This window comes from Arvicola amphibius, chromosome 3, assembly GCF_903992535.2.
Source record: "Arvicola amphibius chromosome 3, mArvAmp1.2, whole genome shotgun sequence".
Lineage (NCBI taxonomy): Eukaryota > Metazoa > Chordata > Mammalia > Rodentia > Cricetidae > Arvicola > Arvicola amphibius.
The window spans coordinates 137,837,364-137,856,243 of NC_052049.1; the positions used below are offsets into that span (position 1 = coordinate 137,837,364).

At 43.0% G+C, this 18,880-nt stretch overlaps 1 protein-coding gene and 1 pseudogene across 2 annotated transcripts in view; both read left to right on the plus strand.

Moving 5' to 3' along the window:
• Window positions 1–18,880, plus strand: part of Rora (RAR related orphan receptor A) — a 728,880-nt gene that overhangs the window by 605,330 nt on the left and 104,670 nt on the right. The window lies entirely within an intron of this gene.
• Window positions 13,011–17,674, plus strand: LOC119808836 (annotated as a pseudogene).

The following is an 18,880-nucleotide window of genomic DNA, read 5'->3' on the forward strand; positions in this document are numbered from 1 at the left end:
TGACAAGCGACAAACAAGATTCAGAACTTGGACCTGCCCCCAAAGCTTTGGCAACGGACAACCCGACTTTCTCTCTTCGAAATTCTTCACTAAATAAGAAGACGTGTCATTTCCAAGGTGCTCTGCAGACACACGTGACAAAGAAAAGGGACTTGAGAGCGTTTCTGTGGTCCCTGACACACAAAGAAACAAATGTAAATGCATTCAGATACTGAGAGAGGCCATCAACGGGGGACTTATTACTCGTAATTGATTTTACTAGTATTTTAGCATCTGACCCGTTTCTCTTAATTGAATTGGAGTGACTTATGCAACGCATTTGTTTTACTGACTTTGAGAAGATTTATAATCACCTTCACTTACACATGTATCTTTCAAAGTAGGATTTCAAAGATAACAGTGTCGGAGCTATGGTCTTAAAGCTTCAGGGTGCATGATTAGGGTTTTCTTCCTGGGGAAATGCCTTTCTTAAAGTATGATTGTGTTGTGTTAAGAAAAAAACCTAAAATAAAGGTTATTTTATACAATAATCAGAGAGGTCACCCTGAACAAAAATAAAATAATGTCTATTAAACCCTTCTGAAGGACAGCAGGTTGAGCCTCTAGGGAGAATGCTAGAGCATTTTTCTGCCCTCTGCTTGAAATTTGTAATTCCAAAGCCCTTAAAATATAAACCAATTTCATGTTTCCAGAAAGCACTGTCCCACTGGGAAGAGCAAGAGATGCTTATAGGCACAGGGGTGTCTCCCATCTCCCAAACAGGTGGCTCTTGATACCAGACTGCCCAGGATGTCAGGGTGCTGGAACAGACATGATGATGCTCAGCCACCTACAAAGGGTCACAATTCAGGAGCACGCTAGAGAATTTGTTCTCCAAAGGAGTCTCCAGTGATGACTCTTGCACAGGCTTCCCCTGGGCATTCTCACACCAGTTTCTGCCAGGAATTAGTTGTGGCTTGGAGGAGTGTGCCAAGACCAGGAGATGTTGTTTGGGGTTTTCCACTTACCAGGCCTTGTCTTGAAAGAGAAAGAGCACAGCACACAAGCTTGAATGGGTTATAAGTCGATGGAGTGTTGTGTGGGGGCAGTGGGGTGGGGGAGATGCCAAAGGAAAAGGAAATTCTTCATTTTGAGAACCCGCAAGGCCCGGGTCTCCCTCGCCCACGGCGGCCCTCCATTGACATCTGTTGTCTGTTAGTTTCTAATGCATCTGATCTCAGAGCCGTCAGGGATGGCATCCAAGGCGAAAAGATGAGAAAGTGAGTTGGAAGGAACCTTTCTCTGGGTTCCTTCTCCCGTGCCCAACAGGGGAAGCCCCCCGACAGAAGTCCTGCCTAGTCTAAGTTGAGGCCACCCATTGGCTGGTGGGACTAGGATGAAACGTGAGCACCTTTAATGTGGGGTTGAAAAAACGGAATGCCAGGAAGTTAAAAGGACTTAGGGGGAAATGTCCTTTGGCCTTCCTCTGCATGACAGGATTCTGAAGTGGCAGCCAGTGAGCAGAGTAGACTCAGTTAGTCCAGTCAGAGGAAAAAAGAACGAAACCAGAGACCAACATCAGTGATATCTTTGAGGGCAGTGATGAAAGAATGGGATGGCTCTGCCAGAAAGGCGGGTCTCTTCATCACGCTTCCCAAAGCAGCTTGAGCCCCGGTCTCTGGCCAGCTCTGACAGCAAGTGCACCCGGACCATCGGGTCATGGTTCTTGAGCACCGCTACGTGTCGTCTGGCACTCTCCAGAACCTTCGTGCGAAGAAGATTCCATTTTTTTCTTCTTCTCAAACTAAAGACTCTTTGAAGTGGAGACAGGTGGTGATTTTGTTTTCTGCCTACACAGAGAAGAGGAAAATGCAGAATGGAATTATAAGGGGGGGGGGGGTAAGACCTAGGCATAGGAACCCCACGCTGTAGAAACGGAAGTCTCTCAGGGAAGTTAGCACAGTGGGGGGACTGAGTCTCTCTTTTCTCCTCTGGTCCCCTATTCTGGTGCTTGCCAGAAACATAGAAAGATCTGGAATGCCAATGTTTAGAGACAGAAGAAATTGAAACCAAGCTTCAGTCACTCCCGAATGGAGACTCTTCTTGGACATCTTTGGAGGTCTGAGAGGTTAAACCCATTCAAGATGAGGGAATTTTCCATTCCCTACTGTCTCTCTCAGCAGAGAAGACAATGGTGGAGGGAGAGGCATATTATTCTCAGAACGTAAATTCCCCTTGACACGGCCTCCTTAGAAATGATCCGTGTCAGGACTCCTTAGCTTTGTCTACAAACTTTTGATAGTCTTCGAAGTTTTTCCACATTATCCGAACTCTCAAACTCGAGGAATTATCATCAGTAATTTACAATAAGACAGAATATTTCTTGAAATCTCTGTGAGTCTTTTTTGAGTGAAATTTAAAGCTTTTATTCAGATAGCTGACCCAGATTGGACCCAACTCTTAAAAATGAAAATTCTCCAATTTAATCTCCCTCCCTCTCTCTCTCTCTCCCTCCTTCCCTTTCCTCTTCTTCCCCTCCTCCTCTTTCCCTCTCTTCCTCTCTCCCACTCCCTCTACCCCCTTCTTGTGTACATGTGTGCACGAGCTTGTACGCATGGTGCGTGTCTGTGTGTGTGTGTGTGTGTGTACACATACTATTGCTCAACTGTGCCATCTCTGTCATCACCTACTTAGTAACTGTGATGGGAAATGAGGCCTGAAACTGATAATCCACCAGATTTTATTTTTTGTTCTGCTGTTCTCCTAAGATGCAGCTAGTCATTTATTTCTCCTAGCTCATTGTCGTTCACACCGGCGTGTTTTGCCTCCTCGCTGCAATTTTCTTTGTATCTTGGTTCCCAGCCATGGCCCTGCTTCCTGCTGAATTAAACCGCAACCCAGACAAAACCAAAGAACACGTCTCTCCCAAAGGTCATGGAGGAGGTCACCCCCGGTGAGATGGACATTGCAGCTGTGGTGGAAAGATTAGAGGTGGCTTTGATGAAACCTTCATCTGTTCTTTGCCCCGCTCCTCAGAGTAGAAGATCCATAGCTTGTCATTGCCTAAAATTATTGAAGACTTTTGATGGGCACCTCCGGCAAAATGCCCCACAGATCCCAAAGTGTGTGTGTGTGTGTGTGTGTGTGTGTGTGTGTGTGTGTGCGTGTGTGTGTGCGTGTGTGTGCATGTGAGTTTGTGCGCACGCATTTTACACAACACTTCAGAATGATTGAGGTGTTCAAAAGGACTTTGCCAAGTGAGCTCTTTGCAGGGCTCAGATTCCCATAGGTTGCCCTTCCTTAAGGTCCCTCGGTGGCCCTTCTGTTCTGTTTGATGACAATTTCTGTTCATTCCAGATTGTATGACTTTTCTTTAGCAGCTTCAAACAGCTCCCTGGAGCTGCAGTTTTAGCATGTGGGTGCTGATCATATCAGTCCCTGGACTTTTGTTATTTTTCACCCCTTTGAAGGTTCCCCCCCCCGTTCTTCTGTTTTCAGGGGCTTCCACTTTCATCTCTGCTGCCTTTTCTGCCACAGTGCTATCTATTCATTTGAGAGAGTCTGGCCATTCAGGCCTCTGAAGATGAGGCCATTCCCTCCCTTCTGGGCCCTGACTGCCTCCGTGGGTAGTCCTCGATTGGGGCTTTTCATCAGGCAGCAGTGGGGACCCCTCTTCGGGCCGCTACTTTGGTGCTGTGATAAGAATTTAGTGTTACAGAATTTCATTTTTATCAACCTCTTCTGTGCCTTCCTATTTGGGGTTGAGATGCAGGAGTTTCTGACATGGCTGGTACTTTTAGAAATGGTTTCATCTCTGATCGTGGCAGATAATGAAAGGGAGGCCACCTTATCTCCATCTCGGGCACTTTCCGCAAATGACTTTTTACTGTCCCTTTCCACATTGTGACCAAATGACCAGAACATTGAGCGGGCATCAGACTTTGAGTGTTTTCGTCCTAAGACTGCCTGGTTCCCTACCTGAGACTTTATCTAAGTCCCTTGCTAACTACCACATTATTTTCATCTAAAATTCCTGCCACGGATAGTACATGTTATTCTACCTAATTGAATAATTCACGCAGTTATTTCAAAAGCTCTTGTGCTAAATAATATAATTGTATAAAAATAATTTGAGGATAATATAGCCTGCTACTTTTCTTTTGACTGTTCGTATGTATTCATGCATCGGGGTGCACACATGAAGAGGTGATAAATGTGGGTGTACCTGCATGTAGAGGGCAATGGAAAATGCATTTCTCATTACTTTTCACGTTTTTGTTTTGGTTTGGTTTTAGTCAGAATCTCTCACTGAACCTGGAGCTCGCTAGTTGACTAGCCTGGCCAGTCAGTGAGCCCCAGGGACCCTCCTGTCTGTATCTCCCGGACTTACACTTGCGTGTGCCAGCCTGTTCTGCTCTTTATCTGGAAGCTGAAGGTCTGAACTCAGGCCCTCACACGTGCATAGCAGGCATCTTACTGACGCCTCCCCAGCTCCCTGGTCTGATAACTTTCTCAATTCAGCATTTCATACCAAGGAAAGTATTAAAAGGGTAGATGTGTGGAGTGTCCTTTCGGTGTGGCAGAGTTTTGCTTTAGTCTTAATGCCAGGAAGCCCTCTTTTGTAGCGCTGGCAAACGCACGTGATACAGCCTGCCTGGACCTCCCCTTCATTTGTGAAGATAAACTTTTTTTGTTTCGCTTTGCTTTTTTTTTTTTCAAGACAGTGTTTCTCTGTGTAACTGCTTTAGCTGTCCTGGAACTCAATCTGTAGCCCAGGATGGCCTCGAACTCACAAGATCAAACTGCCTCTCTCCTGAGTGCTGGTGACTAAAGGTATATGTCACCATGCCAAGCGAAGATTAACTATTAAAAAGGGTTGGGTTTTTTTTTACATTTAAAATATATTAATAAATCCTTTCTTTCTGGGACCCCCCCCCCCCATATCTCTGTGACCTGAAAGAGTAAAAGACCATAAAGTAAACATCAAATATTCAGGCCTGGTTTGCATGGTCATATGAGTTGGTTTCTGGAGACTATTAGGAAAGTCAATGAATTAAAGCCTAATTACTGATTTATTGGTGCCATCCTGTAAATTATCTCTGTGGCAGGAGCAAAGAGATGATATAAAAATGTGTACATGGAAAGGGAGCTATATTACCAACAAGAACATCTTCAGAAGAACAGGAAGTCACCTTTGTATGTTGCTTTCAAAAGTTCTGTCATAGATAACTCTGCTTAGCCTACCCACTTGAGTTCTTCACAGTACAAATGCTTCAAACAACATGGCGTCCTCTGTCAAGGCTCCATTGGAGGCCATGTGTCATGAGCACTTTAGTGGGAGTCAGAGAGTCAGGTTTAAACCCAGCTTTTCCATTAGTGTATGACCCTGACTGAGCCAAAAGGCTTTTGGGTGGGGAGGAGGGGTTCCACATCTTCCTGCCTTGCCCTGAGCATCTATGGTCCAACCTACCTTTTTCTACATTCTTCCCAGTGAAAGCATTATTTTTTGCTTTTTATTTTGTTTTGGTTTTTGTTTTGTGTGTGTGTGTGTGTGTGTGTGTGTGTGTGTGTGCGGTTTTTTGAGACAGGTTTCTCTTTAGCTTTGGAGCCTGTCCTGGAACTAGCTCTGTAGACCAGGCTGGCCTCGAACTCACAGAGATCCACCTGCCTCTGCCTCGCGAGTGCTGGGATTAAAGGTGTGCGCCACCACTACCTGGAGCAAAAGCATTGTTAAAGCATCAATAATAAAAAATTCCATTTGAACTTGGGGGCGACCACGGAGATTTCAATACAAGAAGCATCATTATTCTGGAGCTTGGACACTACGTGGAGTCCAAGAGACAGAAGCCCGAAGTGCCTGAGCCCTAGTCTAAGACATTCTAGGAAGTGAATTCCCCTTCCTCTACTAGGCAGGAGCTGAGACACTTTGCGACCATTGTGGTATCTACACAAAGTGGCTGTCATCTGGCAGGTGGGGATGGCAGTTTCCATGCCTCCCACAAATTAACTGGTTTTCAGGAATGTGTGCCAGCTGTCCTGGCAACAGGCTAGCAGGTTTTGGTTTGCTTGTTTGTTTGGGGTTTTGTTGTTGTTGATTTTGTTGTTGTTGTTGTTGTTGTTGTTGTTGTTTTACTTTAATGAGTCATCATAGGCACTGAAGAAGGTGTCGGTGTCATGAGTATATAAAGTGTCCTTTGACAAACCTGTTACCTCATTTGCACTGGAAAGGAACAGTTGCCAAGTTGTGCTGAAGTTTTCCTGCTTCTGTTTTTCACTGAATTTCCCTTTTGCTGCTAACCTTTTCTTCTCTAGAAGGCTGGCAGGTTCAACATTGTACCGAAATAGAGGAGCAATGACAGCAAATATCCAGGTAGAAAGAGCCGTATTTAAACCCCAGCTCTCAACTGAGGAAACATTTGAAACCCAGATCCAAATAGAGGCGGAGCGGTGTTGGGATCATTTTATTTGATCAATATTTGGTGAATATTAAAATTGAATGAACGCTCCGTGTGTCACACAGGTGTCCTACTGAGTAAAATTCTTTCTTTTGCCAGTAGACCTTGGGGCATTGCTTTATGAACCTTAAATAGTCAAGCCCCTGATTGTAAGGTCTTCCGTAGGAAGGGTTATTATTACAGGCATAAATACCAATTCTGCCTGTGCAGACAATTGAGAAGAGTTGAGATATTCCCCTGTAAATTAATTTTCTGGAGCGTGTCTCTATAAATGCTTAAACAACTTCACATTTATTTTGCAGGGGAAGGGTTTTCAAAATATATTATGTAAGTCCCTGTCCTCGTGTGCTGTCATTCTTAATGATTCAAAACTATTATAAACATTAATTATTATGGCCTTCACAGTATGCTGTAACTCAAGATGTCCTCAGGATACCCAAGGTGTGGCTGGTAGCCGGCCCCTACACTACGTGAGCCTGTCCTGCCATGGTTTTTAATTCCTTATGTCTCACTTTTTGTCTTTTTATGAAATCTCTCTTCCATTAATAATTTAACCTGTATTTTTCTTGGCCCTTAATTGCAAAGGTCTCAACTGCTCCTACAAGGCTCCTTCTCTACTCTCCTTTGTATGCTTAACTTCCAGACAGCATGGCTTTCAGGTCTGTCTTCCAGACAAAAAAGCAGTCCTGGACTGCTGGAAGCTTGCATTTGAAGCACATGGCTTGAGCTCAACTTCTCGGATATTACTGGGTGTCTTTGTAACATTGACTGAATTTGTTTCTTTCTTTTTCTTCTTTGGATCATTTTGTTTTTTTGTTTTCTTCTATATTGTACGTAGAAGACTTCATGTGAGATGTCTCTAATTATCACAATTATTTGTTCTTCTCTGACGCAGCTGTAATTTATTTGACCTTGTAACTCACTGGTGCACATACTGAAAATGGGATGCCTTCTCTGAATCTGATGGTAATGTTCAGGATAGGAGAACCAGATTCTTCTCCCTTCCCTTTCCAAACCTCTGCTACGGCATCTCACCCAGTGCTGCTCCCAGAAATATCTCTGAAGGAAATTTAAAATTATCATCACACACATGCCGTATACCAACGTAGCTTTCTAAGAACTATAATTGTCTTTTGTGTTCTGGAAAACACGTCTATGTATTTCACACCTTGGTTTAAAAGAATTGAGAAAGTCCACACTGAGCATAAATGATGAAAATAGAATTATTCACACACAAATTCTGAATGCAGTTCATCTTTCCTATGGGAATCTTTTGCTGGTTTCAGAATCTGTAGGTCATTATTAGACATGCATGCATGCATTCATTCATTCATTCATCTCTCCTGATAATAGCATTTATTTAAAACCTGATGGACCCCACCAGGGATGCACAAAGCATATCAGACTCAATCTCAGGAAATACTCACTTTGGCCCTAATTCCAAGGTTTTGTGAGTCCCAGCCCAGCTGCTGTGTGTTAGACTCATTCCCCTAGCTCAAACTCAAGGCTTTAAAGTGAAAAACAATGTTTTTTTTTTTCTTAAATTATCCTTGGTTCTATTAGAATGATCCCAAATATTTTGTAATCTGGGAAGAAATTTGCAGATGGGATGGCATAACGTTTTTCTGCTCACTGACAAGGAATTCAGTAGTCCCGTCCAGCAGCATTTAAAAGAGCTGGGAAATAATGGGAAACAACTGGGCCTCTGCAGGATGTACCAGGAGCATGCCTGCCAGCAGGTGATGTTTTAAATGCCAGGCTTGATCTCTCTCTCTCTCTCTCTCTCTCTCTCTCTCTCTCTCTCTCTCTCTCTCTGCCATTCCTTTTTCTGCCAGTGACTCATCTTGTTGTGAATCTTCTAACGACCCATGATCTTCAAGAGTGTCCCTTAGTCATATCTGATCATTGTGATTTTGTAAGGCAATCACTGGTAGAGAGTTGAAGTGAAGCAACTGCTGAGTGACGGGTGTCATCTCTGTCATCTCTGACCCGCCACCGTGTCATTTCGTTAGTCTTAGGAACACACAGGCAGAGTGAGGTAGTTCCACAGAAATCGTTCATGTTTTATTGCTTTGAAGTCCTTTTTTAAAAGAGCATTTTAAATTTTTATTTATTCATGTATTTTGTGTATTTGGGTACTTTGTCTGCATGTATGACTGCACACCAGAAGAAGGCATCAGACAGTTGTGAGCTACCTTGGGGGTGCTGGGAATTGAACTCTGGACCTTCAGAAGAGCAGCCAGTGTTCTTAACCACTGAGCCATCGCTCTAACCCTATTGCCTTGAAACCTTAAGGAGTACATCAGAAACCATTTGTGATGAAATCATGATATGTTTATTAATTAAATATGTATTTTAGGAGCTCTTGAAACAGAAAAAAAAAAGACATCATATTTCCAGAGAGGACAAACTTCTGTGTTTGAAGCATCACTTTTAAACATTCAACAAATGTTTCTGAAGTAAAATAAATCACCAACTTATTTTAATTCAGACCATCTTGATGCTACATTGGTAGAAAGTGGTGCCGATGCTGAATCTTGAAGGCTAACAGAGACTGGAGTCCTCCATATTTGTTCTCCTGATGACCTGGTCTGCTAGCCTCGCCATAGAGCACACAGCAAGTGTCTGAGAAACAAGACACCTACTCTTCAGTGGAAATTTTCTCCGAGTCCTTCGGAGTCCCTTGACCTCCTATAGCGATACATGGTGTTACCCAGATGCCCATGGTGTCACCCAGATGCCTATGGTGTCACCCAGATGCCCATGGTGTCACCCAGATGCCCACACCAGTGCGCTGTTCACACTATTGGTTGGCATATTTGGCATTGTACAAACTTTGGTACGAACTTCCAACTCTGGCTTGTAAGTGATCCTGTTGCAATGGCGGTCAGACCAACAGTGTGCCAGGTTCTAAGAGTCTATGTTCCTTAACTGACATTTTAGGTCTTTCCAAAAAACCATTATTAGAGATAAGGTATTGCTTTTTTTCTCCCCGGTTTTACAGGTGAGGGAAACTGAAGCTTACAGTCACACAACCAGTCAGTGTTAAGACCAGGATGGGAAACCAGATTTTCCCATCCCAGCCCCATCACTTTTTCTATTGCGTGTTCCAGTTTCAGTAAGACATTGGCTTGGTTGACCAATATTTACCCGGCAACTGGATGTGCCGGACACTGCGGTAAACCTTGGCGTAATGGGCGATACAAAGAAACTAAGACGGACGGTGTTTTCCCCGACTCTAGAGACAAGAACACAAGGTTGCAAACAACAGGGTGAGTGAGGCTGAGCGGGTAAAGGCGCCTGCTGTCAAGCCGGACAACCCGAGTTCAGTCCCAGAGACCTGCATGGTGAAAACAGAGAGCGACTCTAGCATGCTGTCTTCTGACGGCACATGCACGCAGGTATGCACGTGTGTGCGCACACACACGGAAATTAATTTTTGAAAAGCAATGACATTAGGGAGAGTACAAGGTAAAATGAAGAACAGACAAAGACAAAAAACAAAGGGGAAGCATTTTACAGAAAGAACAGGCTGCAAACGGGAGCCTAGAATTTTTCGGGTGGAGGTTAGGGGTTCCTCCATGGCCTCTCAAAGACAATGGCATTTAAACTGAGAACACAGAGTGACAAAAATGGATGGAAAAGTAGCATAATCTATTTTCATTATTGGTGAGTTTTATATTTATGAATTTCTACAAAAATTAACATTTATTTGTGACACCCTCCCCCCAATCAGTGCTGGTTTTGTGGGCATAGGCAAGCCAGCAACCATGCAGGGCGTCCAATCATGGAGTTCACATTTCCAGCGGAGGTCAACCGAGGCAAGACTATCCCTCCTGTTTTTATCTCTCAGCCTGTAAACAAATGGGCTTTTCCCAAAGTCGCTTTAACACCACATTTGTCTGTCTTTGTGATTTTTGTTTATGACCTCATTGTTTGAAATGACTGGCCATGTGGCACTCGCCAAAGCGATGTCTGGGACTCCTAAGTGTAGAAAGACCAGTGATGTGCTTGTAATGTAAACTCTGTGTGCTCTCAAAGCTCCCTTGGGCCACAATCCAAGACTCCTGGTACTGCTGGCTATGAGTTCAATGTAAGGAATCAACAGAAAGTATTAAATGGGGTGACTTTAAGCAGAACCATGAAAAAAACACGGTTATGTTTTCACCAGTTGACAAAAATACTATAAGCACCAACTGGCAGAAGGATAACCCTATGTTTTCTCTGGGCAAGATGATTCATAGTTAGGATTTCTGCTGACTTCATTAAACATAGCTATAATACATAACCAGAGAGACAATGCATGGATAAATATCAGATAGCTACAAGTGTTGTGTGCACGCAGAACTGTTGGAGTGCACACATCACTGGTTAGAATGCAAAATAGCACAACCACTCTGGCAAGCACTAGATATTGCTTCCACAAAATATATGCAACCCTCCTATGTGATCCAACATTACTAGATATTCACCCACATGAAGTAAAAATGCACATTCGTATACCAATGTAAATGTTTACAATAAATTTAACTGTGGTTCCAAAAGCAGTGGAAAACACTCCTCTTCTGTTGGAGTAAGAAATAATCAACTTTATTCAAAAAATAAGGCACATGTGGGGCAGGGGGTTATTAATATAGTAAGCAGTGTGGGATAAATCTCAAATGTGTAATGACCAGAGTCAAACGAATTCATACTAATATACTATCTGCGTGTGTGTTTGTGCATCTACCTATTTGTGTATGTATAGATGCACTTGCAGCTTATGTACGTATATGGAATGGCCAGAGAGCAATCTCGCTACTATTCATTAAGTATCATGGACATATCCAATTAGACTAGGCTGACTGGCCAGTGAGCCCCAGGGATTCTTCTGGCTCTGCCTCTGCCTCCCTTAGACTGGGATTATAAGCATGTGGTTTTAAAATGTGGATTCTAGGTGATCAGACCAAGCCATAGCGCCCTCTATAGAAGCAAAAAACATACAGAAGAAAATGGAGCTCCAGTTTCCAGAATTCTTAACAGAAGGACACATTGACTACAGAGAGGTACATAGGAATACTGAGAGAGAGATATCTTGACTGTATTGATGGCTATGCCCTTAGATGCTTTTATCAAAGCTCCATCTGAAGGGTGAATCAAAATACACTGTTTTTTTTTTATTTGCCTCTGTAACTCAAATAAGGAAGTGGGGAGCTCCAGGTCTTCCCCTGTCGTTCTAGCTGATAAAATACTGTGCGTGTAAAACAAACGCTGCATAATATTTGATGTTACATGGTGAATTGAGTGGTGTTGCCTCTGAGCACACAAAGATGTTTTCTTTTTTCTTGTTTTGCAATCTTGTATGGTGACAGGGAATACTTAGAGGCTCTTCAACAAGCATTGAAGTCTGCACACTTGACTGTGATTCTAAAAAAGAAAAAAAAAGCACATTACTTATCATAGGACAGAACTCTTTCATGACCAGAACTTTCCAGTTAAATGGTGTTTTGACCTTGAGATCATAGAGAAAAGAAGACATCAGAGAAAATATGACAATACCGCTTATCTTCCTTGTGTGTGGTTATTTAACCATGGGCAACTGTCAGACACAGATGGTTTAACTGCCCATGTCCTTGGAAGCCAAAGAGACCCACCATATAATCTAAGAGTTACTGTTGTTTTCATTCTTCCTTGTTTATGATGGCTTTGCTCCATTAACTCAATTATATTTCAAGGAGTGAGGATGTCGTAAATGAACTCACCATCACAATCGAGTTTATGAAACTCAGTTTCACCATACAAGGTGTACCTAACCTTTGGAATAATGGGCAAGCTTGGTTCTCTAAGATTATTATTGCTCCCAAGTCTTTGCAGCAAATTCAACAATGTATATCAGTTATTTCTCCATAATTTAAACTGCAGATGCACCAATAGGTCCTTCCTGTAATGCAGCATTTTAACAATTACTTTACATTCTACTTTGTGATGTCAGAACACCTTAACACTATATGTGTACTTTTGCTCTGTAAAAATGACACATGGGATAAATATACACACAACAGCCACTTAATAAGTATAGGCAAGAATTTTACTCAAAGCACTCTGAAAAAACTTAGGTCTCTGCTTAAGGTGGGTATGTGCCCCAAACTATGTGTTCGAGTAGGTGAATGAGATAAGATCTTCTGCCACATGTTGCGAAGGGCTCTTACAGAAAGAACTGTGACATTTCTACTTGCTAAAGCAAAACAGCCAGTGTCTTTATCTTGTATGATTTCTGTAGACTAGCATGAACTATAAAATTACTATTTTCTACATGTGTAACTCATGTGTTGTGTTTGGAAGTGGTTAGAAATGCTACTGTTAGTATTTGTAATCTTAAATTTCCTTAGGATTATATGTACCATTCAGTTATTTAGAGCTGTGTATTCCGAAATGGGAAAAAAAGAAGAACTCCCCGTCAAGAGTTAATTTGTAGCAAGTGTTCCTTAACTATACAAATGGTAACATTGTTTCCAAACAAGGTAATTACAACTGTGTACAGAATGTTTCTTCATTAGTAGTAATTAAATAATTTACTAAATTGTGCAATAGTTCATGATGACACATGCTAGCCCTGCTCGATTACAGGAGCTGGTGAGAGAACAAGTCCTTGCACCCATGCCTAGATGGAATTGGAGTGGCAATTTCTGATTCCTGGAGAAGTCAGCCTGCTCTTTTAAAATTGCTAAGTAGTGCTGAATGCCAGGAAAACAAAGGATAAATTATTTGAGAATCGTGGCACAGGGAGTGAACCCCTTAGAATCCATTTGTGTAGGATTTGCTTAAATACTTATTCTGTGTTCCAAGACATGTCACTTCATCTCCTTGTCCCCTACTTCCCTTGCCTGTAAAAGGAGCATAGAAAAAAAACAGCCCCGAGTGTAATTTGGTGAAAAGAATTTTGAAAGAAAAATGCATGTCTGCTACACAGGAAATCCCAGGAAAGGGTCGGCCAGCAAGAGAGGAAATGGAAGCAACAGTAGTGGAATTGAATCTTCATCCAAAGTCATTTGGACAATCTGGGGAGATGGTTCAGTGCTGAGTTATAATCCCAGCTCCAGGGAGAGAGTTGGAGACAGGAAGATCCCTGAGGCTCACTGGCCAGACATGATACCAATGGTGAACTCAGGGTGAAAGACCCTGGCTCTAAAACCAAGATAGAAAGCAATAGAGAAAGACACCTAACATCATCAGCCTCTAGCTACAAATACACATATGCAGGTGCACCTACATACCACACACACACACACACACACACACAGAGAGAGGGGGGGGGGAGAGAGGGAGAGAGCCATTTCAATTCCATAAAATTGTCTTTGTGGTGGGGGAGACACACAAGATTGTGTTCACACACTAGATGCTAAAACTCTGAGGTGAATAGCTTGTCTAATTTAGTCATCCTCATCTTTCAATACATAGGAATGATTTTTTTCAATTCAAGAGTGCTGTGATTATCTTTTAATACAAATTAAACATAGTTAGAAGGATTTTGTTTTTTATTAAGACAAAAATACCCACTCGAGTTTGCCCTGACTATAGTGCTCAGGGCATCCTTGCACTGCACTGGACTTAGGCATAAATAATAGATGGGCTTCGGGGAGGGAGAAGAGAACACTGTCAGCCCAGATGAGACCCATGCTGTAAACTGGGGCTTAGATATGACCATCCAAACTGCTATTGACATGTGGCATAATTGTCTGAAATGTCAATAGATAGAAAATGAGGATTTCATAATGCAGAATAATTGATTAGTCTGCTTGACTGAACGGGAACATATTTTGTCTATGAAAGCAAAATAATGACAGAATTTGCTCCTGGAAAGTTCCTCTCTTCAGGACTTGAATTTCCCAGCAAAGCTCACGTGACTCTGTGGGCTTGATCACTCATGACAAACATAGGGGAACTGTTTGCAATTGCTTATCTTTTCTCCATTATTTTGAATGCATATATGATCAGAGCTTTCTTTTGGTTTTTCGAGACAGGGTTTCCCTGTAGTTTCTAGAGCCTGTCCTGGAACTAGCTCTTATAGACCAGGCTGGCCTCGAACTCAGAGATCCGCCTGCCTCTGCCTCCCGAGTGCTGGGATTAAAGGCATGCGCCACCACCGCCCGGCCATGATCAGAGCTTTTTAAAAATAAGATATGGCCTTTCCAGGAAGACAATTTAATAGGAGTGTCTGTTATAATTCTCAGAGCTGAAATGGATGAGATACAAAAACCAAGTAACAGCCGGGCGGTGGTGGCGCACGCCTTTAATCCCAGCACTCGGGAGGCAGAGGCAGGCGGATCTCTGTGAGTTCGAGGCCAGCCTGGTCTACAAGAGCTAGTTCCAGGACAGGCTCCAAAGCCACAGAGAAACCCTGTCTCGAAAAACCAAAAAAAAAAAAAAAAAAAAAAAAAAAAAAAAAAAAAAAAACCAAGTAACAATTTATCTTATTCATCCTCAAATGCTCTGATGAGCTTTTGGGAAATAACACCACATTCGATTTTACTTTTCCTCCATGTGCTCATAGGCTCCGTGTGTTTTACTAAGTATAATTTAACTTTATGACTACCAGATCAACTGTTAATCCTTGCCATAAGACCACAGAACAAGCAAGGTAAGAGGACACCTATTTTCTTAAGCACTATTTCTTTCTTATGCCCTGACCCCTCCCTGACACACACACCCCAAACACATTCCATGAATAAATGCAGTTTGATTTTCAAACTTTGTTCGTCTTAGTTTGTATAGAGCCTCATGTTGCCCGAGTTGGTTTTGAACTCACACTAAAACCAAGGATAGCCTTGAATTCCTGACCGCCTCCTTCTTCCTCTGAGAGCTGGGATTATAGTGTGTGCCTCCATGTCCAGCTGAATGTCTACAGTTTGAAGAGCTCAGTGCGAGGCATGTAGAGGGGAGGCAGGAGATGCAGCTATCGGCCCATCATTTAGACTTTTTCTCTTCTCTGTCTATGTATAGTGAATACTAATGTGAAGTCTTAGCACTGTTGCCCATTCGCTTTTCTGCATTCTGTTATCAGCAATCTGGAACCCTTGTGCTCTAGTTTCTACCAAAATTTGAGCTGGGCTTTGAGATCTAGCCTAGATTCTTCAGGCAGTACTTCTAAAAAAAAAAATATAGCTCTGTATACTTTAATCTCTCTTATTTTTACATTTATTTTATTCTGTTTATTTTTATTTTGTTTGTAGCTCTCTCTCTCTCTCTCTCTCTCTCTCTCTCTCTCTCTCTCTCTCTCTCTCTCTGTGTGTGTGTGTGTGTGTGTGTGTGTCTGCTTGGCTGTATGTGTCTCATGTGCATGCAGTTCCCTCAGAGGCCTGAAGGCCTGAAGAGGGCCCTGAATAACTCCCCTATAACTGGAGGTACAGGCAGTTGTGAACTACCTGCCCACTGTATATGAGCTGGGAAACCAGAGAACTCTATCAGAACACCAAGTACTCTTAACCACTCAGCCATCTATCTCTCCAGCTTTCATATCTCACTCTTGAGTAATGGAGCCCTTGATTTCCAGACACTTAGAATAAGCATCTCACATTCTGTCTTACATTATAGTATCACAGTCACTCTCAACTGGTTTCCTGCTGGATCATGAACTCCTTAAGGGACATCATACAGTCCTGCTCTTTCTCCTTCCCTTTCTGTGTCTTAGCATAGCCATGCATAGAGATTTTTACGTATCGTGTGGGAACTTGCTCCCTAACAGAAAAAGAAATATGAGAAGCTTATCTGACCACAGTCCTCTTAGACCAAGCAGTAGCCAATTTTTATTCCCTTCTACCTACATAGTAGTTGCTCAATAAACACTCAGGGTTTCCATGTGTGCGTGTGTGTGTGCATGCGCATGCACACATGCTTGCGTGTGTACATGTGTGTGCACAGGTGCACATGTGAGTATGTGCATGTGAAGACCAGAAGCTGACATAGCATGTCTTCCTCAGTCACTCTCCCTTGTTTTTCTGAGATAAATTCTCTCCCTGACCCTGGAGCTTGCCAGTTCAGCTAAACTGACAAGCCTACAAGCTCCTCTTGTCTCTGCTTCCAGGGCTGCTAGGACTACATGCTGCTGCACCCAGCTTTGTACATGGATGCTGGGGATCTGAACTCAGGTCCCCGTGCTTGCATAGCAAGCACTATACTCTGCAGCCCCTATCAATGCTTATTTTACATAAAACACACAGCTTCAACCCTGCGGGGAACAGAAGGGCATGTCGATCTCCTTTCAACAAATCTTTATTGAGAATCAGTGTTTTGAGCTGGTCTAGGTTTGTTAAATACAGAAATTAGCTCTTGTGGCACCTCCTAGGTATTTGGCTGCATCAATATAAAGCTAAATAACTCCTTCCCAGCCACCAGCTGAAGTAGATGATGAACTCACACTTGGTACTTTCTATGAACTGTGCATGGCCACAGATGTAGCTTCTGGTGCTTTAGGTGAAGAGTAGAAATGGTGTGTGATCTGATCAGCACAGGGTGGTGGGGGGCAACAAACAAGGTTTCCCATGAAGCAAAATGTCTTGAACCACAGCAGGGTGTATCTGCTGTTGAGTAAGGGGCATTCTTGTTATAGACCAAGGAGCATTGGAAAGAGGAAGAACAGGTCTGTTCAGAATGCATTGTGGATGCCAATCTGAGAGTTCTCAACTTGGTTGTGAGAGAGAGAGAGAGAGAGAGAGAGAGAGAGAGAGAGAGAGAGAGAGAGAGAGAGAGAGAGAGAGAGAGAGAGAGAGAGAGGAGGGAGGAAGGGAGAAAGGGAGGGAGGGAGAAAGGGAGGGAGGGAAGGAAAAAGGAGGAGGAGAAGTATATAGAAGTATATTCTGGAACCTATAGATACTACTGTGCTTTGGTGGCTGGGGCTCAAGAGAACTAGCAGAATCTGAGAACTTTTCAATCTCTCGAAAGAAGATGATGTCCACCAATATGTTGACAGAAAACCATTAAACAAAGAAGCTAAGAAGCCCAGGAGCAACAGAGCCAAGATTCTGTGTCTTGTTACTCCTCACATCCTGCTACACAAAACCCAATGCTCTGCTCTGAAGAAACAATGCACTAAGAAAAATAAGGAGGAGGCTGCATAATATGCTAAATTTTTAGCCAAGGGAATGAAGGAAGCCAAAGAAAAATGCCAACAATAGATTTCCAAGAGACATGAGCTGCCCTCGCTGAGGACTCCTACTTTGGAGAGTCCAGTCAAATGGAAGTCTTCAAGAGGAACAAATAAATGATCAGACCTTGAAAGAAATACAGGCAGGAATTAGCAGGGTGGAGGTGGATGGTTCTGTCCTAAGCGCTAGCACCATGACCTTTCTTTATATTAGTTAAATTAATCTGCCTTGTGACCCTGCAGGACTCTGCTGTCCTTACTCACAGGTGATGAAACAAAGCTTTGCTCAACACCACTCAGCGGGTGAGTAGGATGAAGGGCTGGTTTTGAGCCCAAGTTTTCCATCGACTGCCAGAGCTCTTTCTGCCATAAGGCAAGAGTTAGGAAGTGAAGCAGGTTCCTCAGAGAAGTGAGGACCGAAGGCTCAACTTTCTCTGTAGAAAGGGACCATGGTGCTCCTGAAACGTGAATGGTGTGATGTTAGAGCCCTTTGTTGTCTCCCTTTACTCCCTCGTTCCACAGGGGACAGACCACAGGAGCAGAAATGACTTCTTGAAGGTATTACGGAAAGAAGTGAGGGTGTATGCAGCACTGTGTCCTCGAATTCTCAGATCTTAGCCCACTTGGAGTTCATGTATAAAAGAAAGAGAGACAGAGACAGAGAGAGAGTGTGTATGTGGTAAGAAAATAAAAGGGGCAGGGGGGCTCCTTAGAGAAAGGAAGACAAACAGTCAGAGGTGGCAGAGATACCAAAGGAGAGCAGTGGGAGAGATGGACAGTTGAGAACAAGTCCAGTGACTGTACGTACAGACATCACATCAAACTTATTACTTTGTATGCTAACTCTAAAAGAAAGAGGGGAGAGAAAGAGAGAGAGCGAAAGAAGGAAGAAAGGAAGGAAGGAAGGAAGGAAGGAAGGAAGGAAGGAAGGAGGAAGGAAGGAAGGAAGGAAGGAAGGAAGGAAGGAAGGAAGGAAGGAAGAAGGAAGGAAGGAAAATGTAGTTTCATGCATGGCCTATTCTTCTAGCTTTAATGTGTAGTTTGGATTTTCCCCTGGGAATCTAATGGAATGCAGGTCCTTCTTCTCTAGTTTGCTTCTCTTTGCTTGCCACCTTAGCAGGTGTATGTGTGGTGAAGCACCTGCTGCCTACGTAGTCTGTGGAGGCTGGTCATCTCTGCCTGCCAGTGAACGTCAACCTTTTCCTCATTGTAATGGTTACAAAACACAGGCCAAATCTCTGAATTTCCTAATAGCCATATGAAATATTTGGCTCCAGAAATCCCAAAGTCCATGAAGCACTGCCTGACTCTGGCCAAGGCACACATC